This window comes from Bactrocera tryoni, chromosome 5, assembly GCF_016617805.1.
Source record: "Bactrocera tryoni isolate S06 chromosome 5, CSIRO_BtryS06_freeze2, whole genome shotgun sequence".
NCBI lineage: Eukaryota > Metazoa > Arthropoda > Insecta > Diptera > Tephritidae > Bactrocera > Bactrocera tryoni.
Window position 1 is genome coordinate 22,491,569 of NC_052503.1, and position 19,214 is coordinate 22,510,782.

Consider the following 19,214-nt stretch of genomic DNA (forward strand, 5'->3'; position numbering starts at 1 on the left):
CCGAAATAAGCCACGCATGGACCAGTTTTGGTTCTTTGCGATACCTGATGGAGTTCAATTCCTAAATTCTAGAGAAGTAGTCAGGTTTTAGGATACTTGCGCTTGACACAAAATTTAACAGACTCTGCGGTCTCACTATCGATACCTCCCCCAGTGTATCCTACCGTGTCGACCAAAGATGCTTACAGAGTATATATATTACCAATGCAGGACAAGTGCACAAGAGATGCTGCTCCTAAAATTTCCTGCAGTCTTCTCGATCTCTCAGCCAACAGACAGTGACCAGTTAGAATACAAATCATTTTCCTGCAGTCTCGATTGCCAATAGGAATTTTGTGTACTTCTGATCTACCATTTGGCACATGACTTTTGCAGTTTTGCACCCAGGTAACTCGTTCCATCGGCTTTTGATTTTCTTATCGAGATCGTCGTATAGACAATGTATGGATTTCCCAATGTTGATCATTTTCGGCTGTTAAGAAGTACACCATTGTTGGCAGTCTCGCCCACTATTTCATTGCTTTCGATGCCTTTGTGTCCTGGCACCCAGCAGAATTGAAGTTGCTTACTTCTGCCAACACTTTCCACTGCTGCCCTGCTTTTCAAGGCACTTCTGTTCGATATGCGATATGAGGTTCAGTTCTAGCTGAGAAACATAAAAATCCGTTTCATATATCTAATCTATGAAACTTGATTTTTCTTTAAGAGTTTCCGTCAGAAAAAAATGGGTTCTAACTAACTAAATCCAGGTTAGCCTATGTTTATATTGCATTAATCATCATTGAAAACCCTTTCCTAATTCAATAGTTTCTAACCGAAAGGATATGACTACTTGTCATTTATACGAGGTTTCTTTCGTATTCTTCAAAATATTCTATAATATGCTTCCTCTATTGAATTCATCGTTGAATGTTAACAGAGTTCATTGTTCATTCATTTCATATACCGAACAGCTGACTGCGAATCCAGTTCCAGCTTTGGCACCTGATGTTCACTATTTCCAAAACCCACTCGGCCGGCCATCTGGCTGATCTGTTAGCGCACCTGTACTCGTACATGTGAAACTCGGAAAACAATGACAGTCACTAATATGTAAATTCACAGTATACAAGTACACTAAGCGATCTTGTGGTAAGACCACCATACAGTTGGCAATATTTTATTCCAAGACTTTTAAGGCAGAACTTAGAAGAATTCAAATAAAGTGCAGTTACAATGGGTGCAAGATTCTTTATAATTATGTAAACAGCAGAGATTCTGAATGCTTTCTGATTACAACACCAAATCTTATTGAGTATCTATGAAGGTTGAAAGATCAACCCATGTACTTGAGTATTTTGAAGATTCCGCGTTTTTTTGTTTCAAATTCACCATTCTGTCATTACCAGAAAGCCCAAGGCTTAATATTCATTAGGGAATTGGAGAAAGGCTTGATAAGTCGTGTTTAAAAACACTACCAGCGTGGTAAAACAACTTTATGGCTGTTTTCGGAAGGATTCTACATTTATCTAACATAACCTCACCCTCTCGTCCTGTCTTTTATACTAATTTATTGCTTTACTTTAATAAAAGCTTACAAAATGGTTACCCAACGAAAGCTATTAAAGCGGGTAGTATAATAGTATATTTTTTAAATAGAGTTGCCACATGTTTTCACATATGAACAGATGACATATTTGTGATTGATATTATACGAAAAATGTATTTTATTATATAGATACTATGATTACAGTATTTTCAGTTAATTAAATTTTAATCTAATTTGATATGGCGTTGCCACATTTAATAAATTAATTAGGTATAAATTTACAAATTACAAAATACAGTATAAGGATGAATAAAGATACTTTAAACACCTAGATTACACAAACAAATAACTATAATTTTTTGATGTTGCCACCTGTTTTGAAAAAAAAAATTATTAAACTTAATTAGAAATGTTTGGTTCGGTTATAAGTTTTTTTTTTTTTAATTAAATTCGAGCATAATTTGAAATGACGTTGCCACCTTTTATAAATTAATTAGGTACATATAAACAAAAATTAAAAAATACAGTATTAATCTGAATAATGATGTTTAAAATACCTAGATTAAGAAAACAAAAAAATATATATTTATAATGTTGCCACCTATTTTGACAAAAGTATGCTAAATTTAATTAGAAATGTTTAGTTCGGTTATAGGCTGGCTTTTATACGGCTGTATTTGTTTGGAAAATTATGAAAAGTTTCACGAACGGGGTTGCCACTGTTTTTGAATACGAACTCCTGCTATTGGTCATTTTATATAAGTTCAAAGCTTAGAACTTTAACAATTTATTAAATTAAGCATAACTTGAAATGGCGTAGCGAATTTTTCCAAATATTATTTCTTTCAAATATTTTTTCAAATTATTTTTTTTTAACAGCAAAATAATCTAATAATCACGAGCGTAACTTTGGTGTCGGATGTTCTCCAAATACTTTTTTTGCTAGCAAAAATACTTATGAAATTGTTAAAAATATATTTGTGGGGCTATGCAATTGCCGCATAGTGTATTTTTGCGCCACACTTGCCGCTAATACGCGCATATATAGTTAGTATAGGAATTTTTCGAATTTGTCTCATGTGATTAAGAGCATGTTAACCCAAAACAATGGACTCATGTGACTTTATCAATGCTCTTTTCAACACTCGTGCGCTGGTTTCGGCGCTCGTTGGGCGTCGCTTAGCCGCCACAAAAATATTTATGCAGATGCAGCGCTAAACTTAATCCCCAAATGACGCAACGGCATTTTATACGCATTTATTTACATATTATTGGAAGCGCATACACCAAGGCACACCGATAACAACAACACAATGTCATTTTCATTTAATTTAATTTTTATTCGCCTTATTTTGTTTCACACACAACATGCTTGTTGTTATGCTTGTTGTTGTTTGGCAGCGTAATTTGTGTTGACTGTGCCAAATCGATGCGAACGCACGCAAGCCGCGTCAACAATGGCCGAATAAAATTTAATTCATTGCTCAGTTGGAGCTAAATAAATGTGTGTATTGGGCTCATCTACATGCATAGGCATTTATTTCGCCGGCATTTAGGTATGTCTGTGGGGCAATGTTGGGCCAACCGCTGTGCCACACCGCAAATAACATGCCGCGCCAGCAGAAACTTGCAACACAACACAACAAACAGCACACACAGCAATGTGGAACGCCACATGTCACATGCCGCAATGTTAGTTGTGCCAACTTGCGGCAAAACAACTGGTTCATTTGCATTTATGCTGCGCCATTGTAGATTCATCAAATGTTGGCGCGTCCGCTGCCCTGCGTGCGCGCGCGTTAGTTCTCTTATATGCGCGCTCCCGCCGCCCTGTGCGCGCGTCAGCTCCTTCATGTGCGCGCTTGTACGTTTGTGTTGTGCTGGCACTGGCAGCGCTCTTTAATCTTTATTAATTGCAAAAGTCGCACATAATGTGAACTGATTAATGCTAAACATAGGCGAAGGGCCAAGCGCGCACCGTTTTTGTGCTACTGTACTTAATACGCGCGCAGCGTCTAATATGGCGAGCGCCATCGCGCGCGCATTTGCACAACAGCGTCTTGACATTCAGTCGAAGTGGCGTGAATAAATGCCGCGCCATGAGAAACATGCAAATTGGAGAAAGAAGAAAGCGCTTTAATTTGAGATTTTCGTGTTTAAAACTACAAAATTTTTGTGCGCGTTACAAGGAATTTGCCACCAGAAATTTCAGTGAAAGGAAAGGGTAACTCAGAAATATTTACACACGCTTTTTTTGTGTGTGGCACATTAAAGGTGTACTAAAGATGCTGTAAATGCTGACGCGTCTACTTGCACGGCATTCAACATTTTCCCACTTGCCTTTAAATCCTTTCTCACCCTTTTGCTTGCGTTTCCGCGCACACAGAAACAGAAAAGGGTAAGTCATTCAAATTTGAGCAAGGTAAACGCGGAAAATATCAAACTCTACTTAGCATACGAATGTGCCCATTTGTGGCGCTGAGAAATATCGTAAAAATATAATAATGCATAAAAATATTTTTTTTGAATTTTTGTCGTTTTGAAAAAAAAAAGAAAAATACATAGAATTGAAAATAATTCCCAACCACTCAAATTCTAAATGCTACAACTGCCAACTGCCAGGCTCACGCGGCTGACGTGTCCTTTGAAGCGCACACAACAGCCATTGACTTTCGGCTCTTCAGCTGTTGCGCCGCGCATTGCCACACTGCTTTGCTGTACAATTGTACAATAATAGGTAGCAGCAACAACAACAGCAACAGCGACGACGACAAGCGATATGCCGGCAATGATAGCAATAAGCAGTAAGTAGTAAGCAATAAAGGCGCACATTTCAAATGCCAACCCTTTGTTGCATTTGTTTGTTGGGATGATGTGCTGCGCGCAGAAAGGTGCGCCATGAGAACGAAAACCCAAACTCAAGCAGCGCAAGCAAATCACCGACCACGCCACCGCTTTGCCGGCAGTTGCCACATGACAGTTTGGTGGTAGCGCGGCAGCGCGCTACAATCACAGATTCCGCCGCGGAGATATGCGCGCTTGTGGTATAACAACAGAAAATAACGCTGATTATAATAGGAAAATTGAAAAACTAGAAAAACCACATTTTTTTTTGGGCGGCGCGCGGGACATTCGAAACATTTGGAAAGCGAAAATGATATGCGCGCATCTTGTTAAGATGATCAGCGGTAGCGGCGGCGGCGAGTAAATGTGTATGCACAAACAATAAAACAGAATGCAGGCAGCAATAAAAGGTGAAATAAAAAGTGTATTTACCTACATATTTACATACATGTATGTGTGTGTATGCGTGCATTTGAAATAAAATGTGAAAATCGTAATGAAAAATAAAAATGTCGTCAAATGGTTTGGGTTGCAAGTCAGCGCCGCTGAGATACGCGCATTCAAATGTAAATTGTAAAGCGAACGCCGTTGATTGCAACAACAATTGTTGCTGTGAGTTAGCGCGTATTTGCTGTGCGTATGCTCACAGATGCGGCGGCATATGTAAGTTACAGGGTTTGTAATATGGTTGGGTTTTGTACTAAACATTAGAAGACTCGCTGGTTTGAAGTTGAATCACAAAATAACTTAACTTAGGGAAATTAAAGACAGATTATGTCTGAAATGCATTCAGAATAGTATACACTGATAAAAAATAATTGTTAAAACACTCAGAGACAAGAGACATCGGCTATACTCAAGCAATTAAATTTTAGCCTACAGAAGAGGTCCGCATTTCATATCATTAACAAGTTTCTATTTCTAGAACCATAGAAAAATCTTTATACTGCTACAACAATTTTACTAGCTTTTTCAAAAACATATTTGAAATGGAAATCAAATTTCTGTCTGTTCAAAATCTGTCGCCTCAGTCAACATATTAACATATATTATGGGTTCAGCAAGTAACCCCAAATATGTAGCTACCGGAAGGTTTTGTAATGCTTTATAGTGCTGCATGGCAAATTAAAACTAAATGTCATACAATATTTTGTCACCTAAGAAAAGTTGGTAAAAAAAAGAGTCCAGATTGTTCTCGTTTCTTCTGCCATATTCATCTCTCTGAGTATGTTTGAGGATTGATACAGAACAACTTCCACAAAATCACAAAATCGGAATCAGCAATGTCAGAAACATTTAGAAAGTCGAAATTTAGTCTAGTCGATGGATCTTATTTGGACAGATATTCGTCATTTTTGTTATCAATAGGCCTTTAAAAGTGAATCACCAGAACCTCATATAGATAGATGTCGTAGATTGATGAAGCATTTTGAGCATACTACAAATTTGTTAAGGCGGCTAATATCAATGTGGGTCCAACGAGCTATTTCAATTTTATTTTGGCAAAAGCCGGACAATAGATTAGAAAGTGACAAAATGATTCCACCTCGCTATAAAGCTTTGGCAAAGAACAAATTGGACAGTGTACAGTCAGAATACCCATAATTGCGCCGAGATTGCCTTTGCTAAAAGCAAGTTGTTCGTAGGACCTCTTACGATTCACTCTGGGCGAGAAGCATTACGCACAAGTTCTGGTTGTTGGGCAGCGCTTATCGAGTAGCACTGGATGTCCATAGCTCCAGTGCTAGAACACAAGCGGACATCGAAGTGAATATATACCTTTCTGAAGGTAGCTGAACTTCAGAGTTGTACATCTACTGCTAGCTTGACGGCAGCCACCTCCTCTTGTAAGACGCTACAGTGGAATGGTAGCCTAAAACTAGAGTTAATTTCGATTCATCCTGAAAAAGCTCACTGCACCTCTTCTCCAACAGTTTCGTCCCGTCAGAAAATACATCGCAGGTGTATGAGCAGAGAAGAAACCACTCTGAGAAGGATCTGCGTTGCAGTGATATTTTGATAAATAAATAATAAAAGATTCTTACAAAATCACTCAAAACTCCAAAACTATTTGCCGTCGATATCTTAAATTGAAAGCGTATAAAATACAGCTTCTTCAAGAACTGAAGTCATTCGATTTTCGCAAGTGGCATTGCTTCGCTCTATGGGACGTTTCAGGAAGAGCCGTTGTTTTCGAGCAAAATTTTGTTCAGCGATGAGGCCCATTTCTGGCTCAATGGGTATGTACACAAGCAAAATTGTAGTATTTGGGATGAAGAGCAACCTGAAGAGATGCAAGAGCTGCCATTTCATCCAGAAAAGACAACGGTTTGGTGTGGTTTGTGGGTCGGTGGAGTCATATATCCATATTTCTACAAAAATGGTATCGTTTCAACAAGTTCACTACAGTGAGCAGATAATTCTACGTTTTGAGCCGATCGATTGGCCACCAAGATCTTGTGATATCACACAGTTGGACCTTTTTTGTGGGGATTTGTAAAGTCCAAAGTCTATGCGGACAATTCCGCTTCGATCAGGCCTTGGAGCAAAAACTCACGCCTGTTATTCGCCAGTTACTCCTTCAAGCGAGACATTGAAAATTGGACTCAACGGATGAAAGATATAATCTTCAAGAACTAAATGCCAAAGAATGTTCTTTCGAATGAAAATAAACATTCCTCAACTAACTTGAAGTTTCTGTATTTTTTTTAAGTAGGGAACCTCTAAAGGGATCACCCATTATATTTACTCGATAACTCAGCCAAAACAAATCTAGTTCTTAAAATTCACAATACTCGCTTGAATAGGGTTAACCAAAATTGCACACCCTTTATCGACATATTTAAATACATTTAAAATTGTCCATAGTAATCCAGCACTATAACATATTTATCATAAGTCTGTGTGGTTTTTTCCATCATTCGCGCTATTTACAAATGTTATTTCGCATTTTGTTTACCGTTGCATTATTTGCGGCAATACCGTTGATTCGCTACCACTGCATTGTTGTTGTCCTTTACTGCAAGAACCACTGTACCAATGTGGCAGTGCGTAAGTACCTACAAATACTGTGAGCATGGGAAGAACATAAGTCCCCAATCACTCGTCGCTCTCCAGCAGACACTCGTTAAAGTCTTTAAGCCAAAAAGTAAATACTTCAAAATAGTTTTCAAAGTTATTCAACACCAAAGCATCAATTGTGTGTGCCTCTTATTAAACGGGGTTGTTCAAATAACATTTTTTATTCACCCATACACACACACATACACACCTATGGTAGTAATATTATAACAGTGAGCACGTACGACTTTACGGCGTGTGATTAATAGCGCGCCATAGCTCAAATGTCCGAGCGCGCGGTCGCTGCAGCTCTTTAATTAAAATTATTCGCAGCCGAGCGGTGTGCTAAGTGCTTTAGTCAGATAGTTGCCACGGCTGCGGCTGGTAATCATTTTATAATTCACTGCTCTGCGTGTTGTATGTTTGTGTGTGTGTGTGCACAGCCAGCTGATGTCCTTTGTCCTTAATTCTAACTCGATTTTTCATTTTTTTCATTGGCCTCTATTAAGTAACCTTTTCCCTGCCACACTGTCTGAACTAGAGGTTATGTAAGCGCGTTGCATTTTAATTTACACATTGTTGTATTTTCACTTTCAGAGGAAATTCTCTTACATTTAATTGCGCTCTTAATGAGCGGCCAGCAGCTGACCTTTCTGCCGCTGCCGCATGTGGCCGCTTTGATCCTTGTTCTTAATATGTTGAGGGCCACTGTCTAAAAGTAGCAGCCATATAAGTATACATATCTCTATATAATGTTGGTATGTTTTTTTCTGTTTGTTGTTTTTTTAATCGCGTGAACACATCAAAGGGTCGCAGGGGTAATTAGCCGCATTTTAGCTGCTTCGGAATGACAGTGTACACGACCTTTTTCATGCAAATTTCAGAGTTGACGCCTGTAAAATTTTTATCTTGAATACGCCCTCGTTTTTGGGGATTGCAGGGAAGTAGTTGGGATTTAAAATGTATGTAACTGTTAGTGTGTTAAATTTTCGGTGGGTTGGTGGTAGTATGTATAGCTTGTGTTCTATTAAGTAGAGTCAAACTTGAGTGTTGTAGATTTATGTCCAAAATCGACAAATTATGGATCCAAACTAGCAATTGCCTTCTACTGCTATAGAAGAGTGATTTGCAAAAGGTGGGGTCTCTCACCGTAAGTGATCATCTAAGAATATGTTCCTAAAAGAACACGTGTCTGAACAATCGGATGTCCTCACAAACTTCGAATTCATACCGGATCACTTGGATCATGGAATCGCCAAACCGAACTCTGGCGGCTTCTTCTCTGCCCATATACCGGCGAGGGAGTTGTGGGTGGGAAGAAGCTTGGCGGAAGGTTGGTGAAGGCGTTTTATGTCAGCAGCTCTCTATCAACTGCAGCTTCAGACTTCCTGATTATTGCAGTGTCTTCCAAGCCGAGGTTGCAGTTATTAAGGTAGCAGGAGATTTACTACTGTGAAGTACAGTCTTTTTATAGATGTGACCATTAACTCAGATAGCAGGGCGGCGATACTAGCCAAGAACTCATTAACAGCGCGTTGAGGGTTGGTCAAGGAGTGCCTAATCTCGCTATCAATAGCATTGAGTCACTTTGTGATTATACTGGTATGGGTGCTGGGCCACAGCGAAGTCTCTGAAAATTGTAAAGCTGATGAGCTATCAAGGAAAGGAAATCTGGAACCGCTATCGGTAGAATGGGAGCGGGTTGGTGCTTCTGTATCGTTTTGTGTTCTGCTGCCAGATAGCTGGGTTTCTTGGTAGCTTAACCTACGCTGGGACACCGTCGGTACATGCGCTGTTGCAAAAGACTTTTGGCTCAAGATCGATCGCAAGAGATCAAGTGATTTCTTTCCCCTCAATAAGACTAGCCTCTCCCTAGTTGTGGGGCTTTTAACAGGCCATTTTCCTATTGGTGTTCATGTTATAAGGCTGGGAATCTTACCAGATACATTCTGCAGAAGCTTTGGGGAAGAAGATGGGTTGGAAACCGTGCTTGGGAGGTCAATACTTAAATTTTTAAGGCACATACCTTCAGATACCCCACCGAACTGGCGGGAATGAGAATTAAACGCATCTGCAGATTTGTATTAGCTACTAAGCTTTGCTAATTTGTAAGTTTGAACGCAAGAGTTCTTCTTTTCTATGGCCTCACGAAGGACTACTTATAGCAGTGCACGTATGATCTCTTTAGTTCAGCCATCTAACCTAACATTTGTTATATGAAAGTTCTCATACTTCTTCACCATAAACAGAAAAGTTATGGAATATCTTAAGTATAAAGCGATATTTTTATACCCAAATTTTTGGCGGAAATTATTCGAATAATTTGAATATATGTAGATGGGTTCCAGAAACCGTCAGTGAAGTAAGAGTACAGTTCTATACAAATACACCCAGTCTGTTAGAGTAAAAAGGTGGAATGAAACTAATATTTATATCAATGCATATTTTAAGGGTACACTCAAAAAACGAGGTCCTAAAAAAACTCTACTAACAGATATCGTCCGTTTCATGATCATTTGTCTTCAGGAAAAGCAGTCAAGCAAATTCGAAAAATGTCGTTTTGAGAAAGACGAGTTTAAACATTAACCTATGGAACTTATAGTAGTAAGCGGCTACATTTTGGCAGCAGTTCGAGATATCGATAACATATCTAAAGTAATCGTACTTTTTTTAATTTCACACCTGGCGATTCCCTTGAATAATACGTACAATATATTCCTTATATTATAATGTATAGAGAGGAGTAAAGTTTCCTACATCGCCTCTCTATAAATCACCTTCATTTCTGCACACTCTCCAAACTATAGCTGACACTTTTCAAATTCCTCTTGTCATTAGCGATTTGAAAAAGTCCAGCAAACTTTATTAGCGAATTCGCGTGCGTCAGCGATAATATCCAAAAAATGCACAGATCATAAACATTCTAATTAAATAATTGCGCACACATACGCAAGTAGATATGCATGTGTGGGTAAGTGGGCAAGTATCAATCGATGCCAAAAAATTGAAAAGCGCGACAAACCGCAAACATATTTGCACGTCCAAGCGAACAAAACGCTTATAACCATTGCTACAAGTAAAAAATTCAATAAACTAAAATAGATTTTAGATGCCATAATGCGCGCTGCTAAGCAAGTGACTGCAACCACATACACAGAAATGTGTATGTGTGTGTGTTTAACATTTGCATGCGTTCGTGTTTATGTGTGTGTCATGTCAGATGCTAAAGAATTGCTCGGCCACACTTGTTTGTCATTAATTTGGTTCAAGTGTTTTCCTATGTTAATCGCCCTAACGCCTTGTAGCTTGTCAACCGCACACACACACACGCACACTCATGTACATATGTGTACATGGTCATAATTCCTGCCGTTCGATTTGTTCTGCGCGCGAAGTGATCCAACTCGAATCGCATTTTGTTTCATTTCACTTTAAATTTTTACGAGTTTATCATCCATATTTATTAATACGATTTTCATATTCGATCATAAAATTTTGATTTTTCCACCGCGGATGTGGTGTCGGCGTGTGTGTATGGGTGTGTGTGTGTGAGTGTGCGCTTATAAATGTCTGTACTATTAAATTGAAAGCCATAAAAGTTAGAAATATTCGAGTGGCAAGAAAAAACAACAACAAAAAATATCGAAAAATAAAAACAACAACAATAAAAAAAATAAAAACAACAACAACAAAAATTCTAAGAACCATCAAAACTTAAAAAAATTAACAACAACATTTAAAAAGTCGAAGCAACAACAATAACAAATGGAAAAACAACAACAATAAAAAAAACGAAAAAAATGCAACAACAACACAATCTTAAAAAATAGCTTCAAATTTAAAAAAAAGTCTAACAACATTTTAAGAAATGCCAACAACAACAGTTTCGAAAGAACAACAACAACAACAAACTTTAAAAATGCTACAACAAATTCTAAAAATGCAACAACAACCAAATTTTTAAAAAGATCTTCTAACAAAATGTGAAAAAGTTTTATACCAACAATAACAACAAAAATTGTATAGAACTTGTTGTCAAGCGCTTGGCAATTTGCTGAAGCAAGTCGAAATATTCATGTTACTTGTTCTTAAGTGTATAAAAATACACACATACCCACACATATGCATTAATGTATGCATGTGTGTTATTACTTTCCAAATGCTTTTCGCTCGTTTTCGGTTTTAATTTTCTGCTTTTCTTTTTTATGATTTCGCGCTTTAATTAAGATTTGCTCGTGTAGCGCTCACTCACCGTGGCCAAAGCCACGTAGAACAATGCAGGCAATTTCATGCCCACACACACATACATTTTACACGCATACATACGTCGTACTATATACACATCGATGTGTGGGCTCCATTACATATCTCTTTCGTGTTGGAAAACAATTATATAGCCGGTTTATCGATTGCAGTATTCACTTTTTTTAGAATTTTCGTTTTTGTTTTTGTTCTTGTTGTTGTTTTATTTATTGTAGCCGGTTTGCTAATTGTATCTTTCTGCCGACAGCTTGTTAAATTAAACGTTTTTGGCTACTGTTAGACGCGGCTTTTGCGCCTCCGGCCACTGTTGGCTTATTTAGTTCTTGGCGCTTTTTGTTGCTGGCGTTTTTTTTCTTAACGGTATTTTAACCTTTTGTGGCAAATTTGATATCGATTTAATTGTGGTGCACGCTTGAGCGCTGCAAATTAGCGGGTTCGAAAGAAATATTTTGCTTTTAAATTTCTACTCACTGATGATTGATGATTTACTTATAATTATTTATTGTTAAGTGAATTAAAATTAAGAAAATATTATTTAATTGAAAAAATTATATGATACAAATGAATTTATATGCAGCTACCGCATGAGAGCTTTGAAGTATTTTGACAAAAAAAATTATATTAATAAAATTTATTGTTGTTGTTGTTGGAATTTTTTAAAATATTGTTATAAATTTTTAATTTTTTCTTAATTTTTTTTAATTTTATTTTTAATTTTTTTAATAATAATAATTTTTTAGAAGCTTTTTTATAGGACATAAGCTGTTAATTTTACATCCCAAATAGCTGTTGATCTACCCAACGATCATTGCCATCAGTAACTGCATAGCTTAGCAGAACACTTCCACTTCAATTCGTTTTTGGGAGGCTCTAATAAAGATTAGAGAATCCGCATATGGAAGTTTTATGTCATTTGTTTGAAGAAAGCGAAATTCGCAGTAAAAGTCTATTGTACTGTTAGAATATAGTCAATAGCCACACTTAATAAACCAACCTCTACGAGATCATGTCGAGTTGCAGCCTAGAATTAGTGTTTCTCTATTAATAACTACTCGTCGATTCTTTCTATGGCGATTGTTGTTGTAGCGGCATAAAACATACCTGACGTAATTTGGAGGAACACTGCCAAGTTGACAGTCCTTGACCAGACAGCAGTCTGCCTACGTTACAAAGTTTTCTTATACCTAGTTGCTGATGAGTGCTCCCAGAGAGCAGAAGTGCAAGTCGAGTAGAAAGTCGTTTGGCTGTCTATTGTTATTGCAGTTTCTCCACGCCGAACCTTCTTTGCGTTTGTTAACGTACGCTTTTTTCTGCACAAAGGCGGGAAGGTATCTTGGCTACAACAAGACAGTGGTCTGAGTCAATGTTAGGACCCCGGAGCGTACGCACGTCTTACGTGACTTCCCGATTGGGAGACAGCCAGGTTCCTTTTTTTATGCTGGAATCTAGTACTAGAGATCACTATATTTCGGTCCCGACGAAGTCGATCAGCTTTAACCCATTTGGAGATGTTTCATCATGGAGGCTGAGTTTACCGAACGTTGTGCCAAAGATATCCTCTTTGCCACCCTTGCGTTAAAGTCACAAAGCACGATTTTTACATCGTGGCGGGGGCAGCTCTCACATGTTCGCTCCAAGCCCTCATAGAAGACATCATTTGTCACATCGTCCTTCTCTTCCGTCGGATGGTCACACTCACTTGGTTCTCACTTTACCTTGCTTTCAAACGAATATTTTAGGCTACCCAGAGGATACTTGGTCTAAGACCAGAAGTCGTGAACTGTTTGAGCGTTAGAGAACTTTCCTCACTTGCGTTAATTTCTACACTTGGCTTCATCCGCCAAAACTGTTACTCAAATATATTTTAGGATTCAAGACAATATTCTAGGTATGTTAGAAAATGGAATAATATAGTATGAAAAACGCTTTTTGGAAGCCTTGAAACCCATATAACCCCTTAATAGAGGTTATCAACAGGCACTTCCTCGGGCAGCCGAAAGTAAAACTCTTCGGTTACTTGGTGCCATATGTAGTTTAACCCAGGGCTTAGCGTTGAAATTAAGGAACGGTTGGATTCTATTCGATACTAAACCTAACTTCTTTGTTGTGCTGCTGCTTTGAAAGCCCCCCTGTAGCTCTTTAGCGCGTTTTCTGAAAACAACAAAAGTCATTGATTCCTTTCACTGCTTCTACATACAAAATTGAGCTATTGAAACGTACTTCATTTGCATAATTATTTGTGATTGCCAAATACACCAGCATGCAACCACAAAGTAAATTTATTGAACTGCGTCTATTTGGGAGCTACAAAACCCACAAATATACATACATGTGAAGCAGGTAGAATCTCCGCAATACTGCCAATGTCAATTAAGAGAAATACACACACACACATACATATGCGCAAAACGGTATCTGCATACGCGCCTAGGGATGTAACTAGCTATAATAGCGGTAAATCCCTTACGAAATCTATGCATAGCCTCATCAATAAATAACCGATTAAATGCAGCAACAACAGCAACAAAACCAATAATTATTAAACTTGTGTGTATCACATGCGTGTGTGTGTGTACTTGTTGCACACAAAATGCCCGATCATGAACACTAAACCGTTATTAACTTTCCACACAACAGCAGAGTTTTCGAAGTTACAGGGATTCCAACTCAACCCAAGCTGGCTGAGCGCTTGAATTGACATGAAGTAAGGACGCACAAGCGCCCGGTATGCATGTATATGTGTGTGCGTGTGTGGTGGTTATTATCCCTTCGATACAATTGAACAGCGGTGCATATTTTTGCAATAGAATTTTCGCATATCATTGCCATTTATTGCCGCTCGTCGACCGCAGGCGGCATTCTCTATTCGAGGGTTCCCACTTAGGCCGCGCAGTTGTCTCGGCGCGTAGTAAGGGCTCAAGCGACTTTGTGATGTCTCACTGCCGGAATACTTCGTTCACTGCATTTTGCTTGCATTTAGTGCCTGTTGGTTTTGTTGTTTTCATTTTGTTTGTGTTGTTTTGGTTGTTTGCTTTTGGTGGGGTGGTTTGTTTGCGACTTTATTTATTTATATTTAATGCTTTGAAACGTGATAATGACATGCTAATTGATGTTATTGATTCGTCATTGAAAGGATAACACACAAAGCAGCCAATAAAGTCGGTATTTACATGAAATTAGTGAATATTAAGTGATTTCAGGTAGCAGTGAGTTTATAGTTTTCTGTTTAGTCAGCAATTTTATAGACTGTCAGGCGAGTACTATTCGCTAGAGCTTTGAAAACAGTGTTTGAGCAGTCGGAAAGAATGAATTATGGAAGTTTTTTGAAGGAAATCTATGTACAGCGGGGATGTCTTTTAGAAGAGTGGAGCAGAGTATCGAAGAAGACCTGAATGTGAGCTGTGCCCGCTCACTTTATGAAAGATTTTGCGAAAGGCTCTTGGTTTGCAGGCTTACAAAATCCGATTCGTGCAAGAAATGAAGCCAAATGACCATCAAGCGCGTCGCACGTTCGGTGAGTGAGCCCAAAACGAGATGACCACCTATCCCGGTTTTCACCAAAAACTTTTGTTCTGCGATGAAATTCACTTTTTGCTGAATGGTTAGGTTGGGTTGTTAGTTGGCTAATCCAAGATCGCACGTGGTCTGCAATATGTAGTGCTTTGCGAAGCCATAGAAAACAACAACTCTTGTGTTCGAACTTTATAAATAAGCAAAACGCTTAGTAGCTAACACAGCCGTTTAATTCCCACTCCCGTCAGTACGGTGGGATGTCTGAAGGTATCAGCTCCCAAGTGTTTAAGTCTTGACCTACCCAGCGTGGGACACTCAAGGAGAAAGTGTTGAGTTGTTCCCAATCTTTCAGCATTGACATTACCAGAGCAATGTCCTGTTAAAATCCCTACAAAAGGGAGAGGCTGGCCTGAGGACAAAGCGATCACTAGATGTCTTGCAATCGATCTTGTGTCAAAAGGCTTTTGCAACAGCGCACCTACCCATGGTAGCCCAGTACTGGCCAAGTTCTCGCAAAGCCCACTTCTCTGTAAGTAGAACGCAAAATGATACGGGGCACCGATCCGCCCCCATTCTACCGATAGCGGTTCTAGGGTGCCTTTCCTTACTAACTCATTAGCTTTGCAATTTCCTGCGACTCCGCTGTGGCTTGACACGCATACCAGTCTTTTGACAAGGACAGTCGATGCTATTGATAGCGAGTTAGGCACTCCTCGATCAACCCTGAACGCACTATTATTGAGTTCAAGGCTAGTATCGCCGCTCTGTTATCTAAGTTAATGGTCACTTTTCTGAAGGAGGCTGCACTTCGGAGCAGTAGATCTTCTGCTACCCTAATGGCCGCAAGCTTGGCTTAGAAGACTCTCCAATAGTCTAGAAATCTGAAGCTGGAGTTTATAGAGGTTTCCTAGCAGTAAACGTTTGACCTTTGATTCGAAAATAGATGACGCTATAAAAGAATTACAGCTTCAGAAGTGTTTCGAGTCATATTGAATCGACATTGTATATAAAATCCTCTCATAATATTTAATCTATATATTTATATTGATCAAAATAGTAATATTAATTCAAAATTTGAATTCTTCTTTGTCATATTTCAGGGGCCAACATAAAAAATGGAGCATAATTGGTAAGTCACATCAGCAAAATTAAAAAAGCTTATGTAACTAATCTGAGTTAACATAATAAATTTCATCGAAGAGTATACTTAAGTATTCCTTAGTAAAGACAAATTTACACTGCTAATGGGTTAGGTTAGATTAGGTTAATCTGGTAGGCCCATATACCACACATAGACCAATTTTGGTTCTTTGCGCTACCAGATGGACTCCATGAGAAGTAGTCATCATTTAGGGTACCTGCGCTTGCCGCGTTGTCTTGCCAATGCAGCACAAGTGTACAAAAGATATTCTATTCTTTCCCTGGAGCCTTGCTCTAGACAGTTCTCGTAGTCTTCTCGACCTGTCAGTCCCATTCTGCGAGCGTGTGTTGCCACCAAACAGTGATCAGTTAGTATTCCGATCGTGTTCCTATAGTGTCTTCTATCGATGGCCAATAGGTAATTATGTGTACTTCTGATCTATTCCGATTGCAAAAGATAACAGAGACTGTATTGCAAAAGAAATTGCGTATCCTTCGAGAAACTATAGTTTTCAAACAAAAGTTAAAAGAACGAGCTTAATACGAGTTTTAATGGACTTTTACATTTAAAGCGAATAGATCCTTTTAAATACAAAGTAATCAGAAGCAATTTGTAAGTTCTATTTTCATATTCGTTCTTCTTGATAGTCATTACGACTCTAGTGATTTTTGCTGAGAGCTCGGTTTTGCGGTTAACAGCTCAACGGAAGTTTCGAAACATCGAAGGAAGGTACTTGGCCTTTCATGCTATCTTTATTTCTGTGCAGTAGAGTCTGTACTTACGAGTATTTGGAAAATTTTTCTGTAAAATACACTTTATTCTGGAGGAATTTTGTGGTAGAGAAGACTTTTGTTTAGTAGTACTACATGAGTTCTTAGCAGTAATATCACCTAAAGAAGAAAAAGTTCGGCCTATACGAAAAAGGTTTCAGTAAATAATTTGTTTTAGGCTCTTAAAGAATAGTAGTTTTGCTTTCTAAAGTGATTGCTGTGGCATAGCAAGAAGGGTATACTATTTTGAGGGCCTAGCTTCTTTCCTAAATTGTCGGTTTTGCGACAGAGAGCCTAAAACACCAGAAATACTGCTAATAGACTGCCCTGAAGGCCTTTAGATCCATGTTTCTAAATTGTATATTGGACTTTATCAATATGTTGGGGCTAGGTGTGACTTTATGATTTAGGGGAGGGCACAATAGACCTAAGGTCGCGGTGCATTTCACGTTTATCAATCTAATCTAATATTATTTTGGTGAGTGATAATTAAATTACAAAATACTTGAGATCGACACTTTTAACTGTTTTTCATGCCAATTATAACAACAATTATAGTTTGGTCATAGTCTTTTTGTAAATATAGAATCGAAGGACTCTAGGGGAGGCATTTAATCACCTGAAGCACTTTATATGCAGCTCTCGGCTTCAATAGGTTATCGAAAGGGTTTACTTTTCGGTTTATTTTTTATTTCTTTCTGGATCAACATGATCAAAGCGCAATTAGTAACTAAGCTAAATCACTCTCTAAGCTAAATTTTATACTCGTATTTAGCGTTTTTTTAAATCTGTGAGGTGTTAAGTAGGCGTCGAGATGATAAAAAGCAGATCTGTTTTCGAACATAATGGTAACTTATGAAGAGTACAACAATTGTCTAGATTCAAAATTTATTTTTTTTTGTGCTCTGTAGGCAATTATAATATATTGTATACTTCATATATGTAGGTATTAAAAATATAAATTACTAATAATAGCCACCAATCGTCGATGGTTTTTTGGTCTGAAAGTAATGAAAGTCGTTTTTAAAACGCATTGATTTATAAATAGAATAAGAAAAAATAAAAAAAAAATGTATTACATACTAAATAATAATACTATTAAGGTCAAACGCATAGTATATGCTTATATATTATTGTTTTTTATACATTTTCATATAAATTTCCACTAAATCCACACTCGCTTGCAAGCATCAATGACCTCTACTTGCCAATTTTCAATTATTTTCTCAACATAATTTGCATAAACACACACATACAAGGCGCATTCAGCAAAATATACATAAACACATATGGACATCTGCACATTGACATTTATTTTTAGCGTAATTTCATTTCACTTCATTACAAAAATAAATGGTGTACACTTTGTGGCACGTTTTTCACGCTTTAAAAATAATCGAAATTAATATTATTTATTTAAGAGCGCAAGCGAAGAGAAATTTGCGAAAAAAGTTCATTTGCAGTCGTTGCCAATGGCAATGCCGTCAGTGCGGTTCGTATATTCTATGCAATAATGGCGCATATCAAGTAACAGTGCGGCTTATAAGTATGTGTACAAACGTAAAATGCTACGCAGATGACGAGTGCAGCTGGATGTGAGTGTGTTCGGGGCGAAAGTGACTGCCAAATTATCTGGCGGCCTTCTAAATTTCTTGCTGTCATATTTAGTTGAAAAAGCAAGCAAATAAAACCGTTAAGAAACTTGTTGCATTTAGCGGCAGTGGCAGTGCGAAGGCGATAAGGCAAATTAAGCTGTGGAGGAACATCACAAGTGAAGAGTGTGGCGCTGTGAACGCCAAAGCCACAACAACCAGATGTGCTTAGCACAAATACTATAAGAACTCCAACCGATAGTCTGTAAATGGTTGAAATCGGAAGATAACCCGCTTACTTCCCATATAACGGTACCGTTAAAAAATAATAAAAGCGCAATAAATCAATAACGAATTTTATAACCCTAAAATTTAGTTTTCTTTAACTTAAGTATTACAATTTTTTTATAAATATTCAAATATTTTTTTTAATTTAATTTCTTGATTTTTTAATTTTCTAAATATTTTATTGTCATGACTTTTTTTATAAAAATAAAAAAAAT

At 37.9% G+C, this 19,214-nt stretch overlaps 1 long non-coding RNA gene across 1 annotated transcript in view; it reads left to right on the plus strand.

The window, feature by feature from the left end:
* The window catches only part of LOC120778710, a 163,371-nt gene that overhangs the window by 81,847 nt on the left and 62,310 nt on the right, over positions 1–19,214 (plus strand). Inside the window, exon 5 of the long non-coding RNA XR_005705575.1 lies at positions 16,309–16,337. This is a non-coding gene — a long non-coding RNA (uncharacterized LOC120778710). The remainder of the gene's footprint in view (positions 1–16,308; positions 16,338–19,214) is intronic.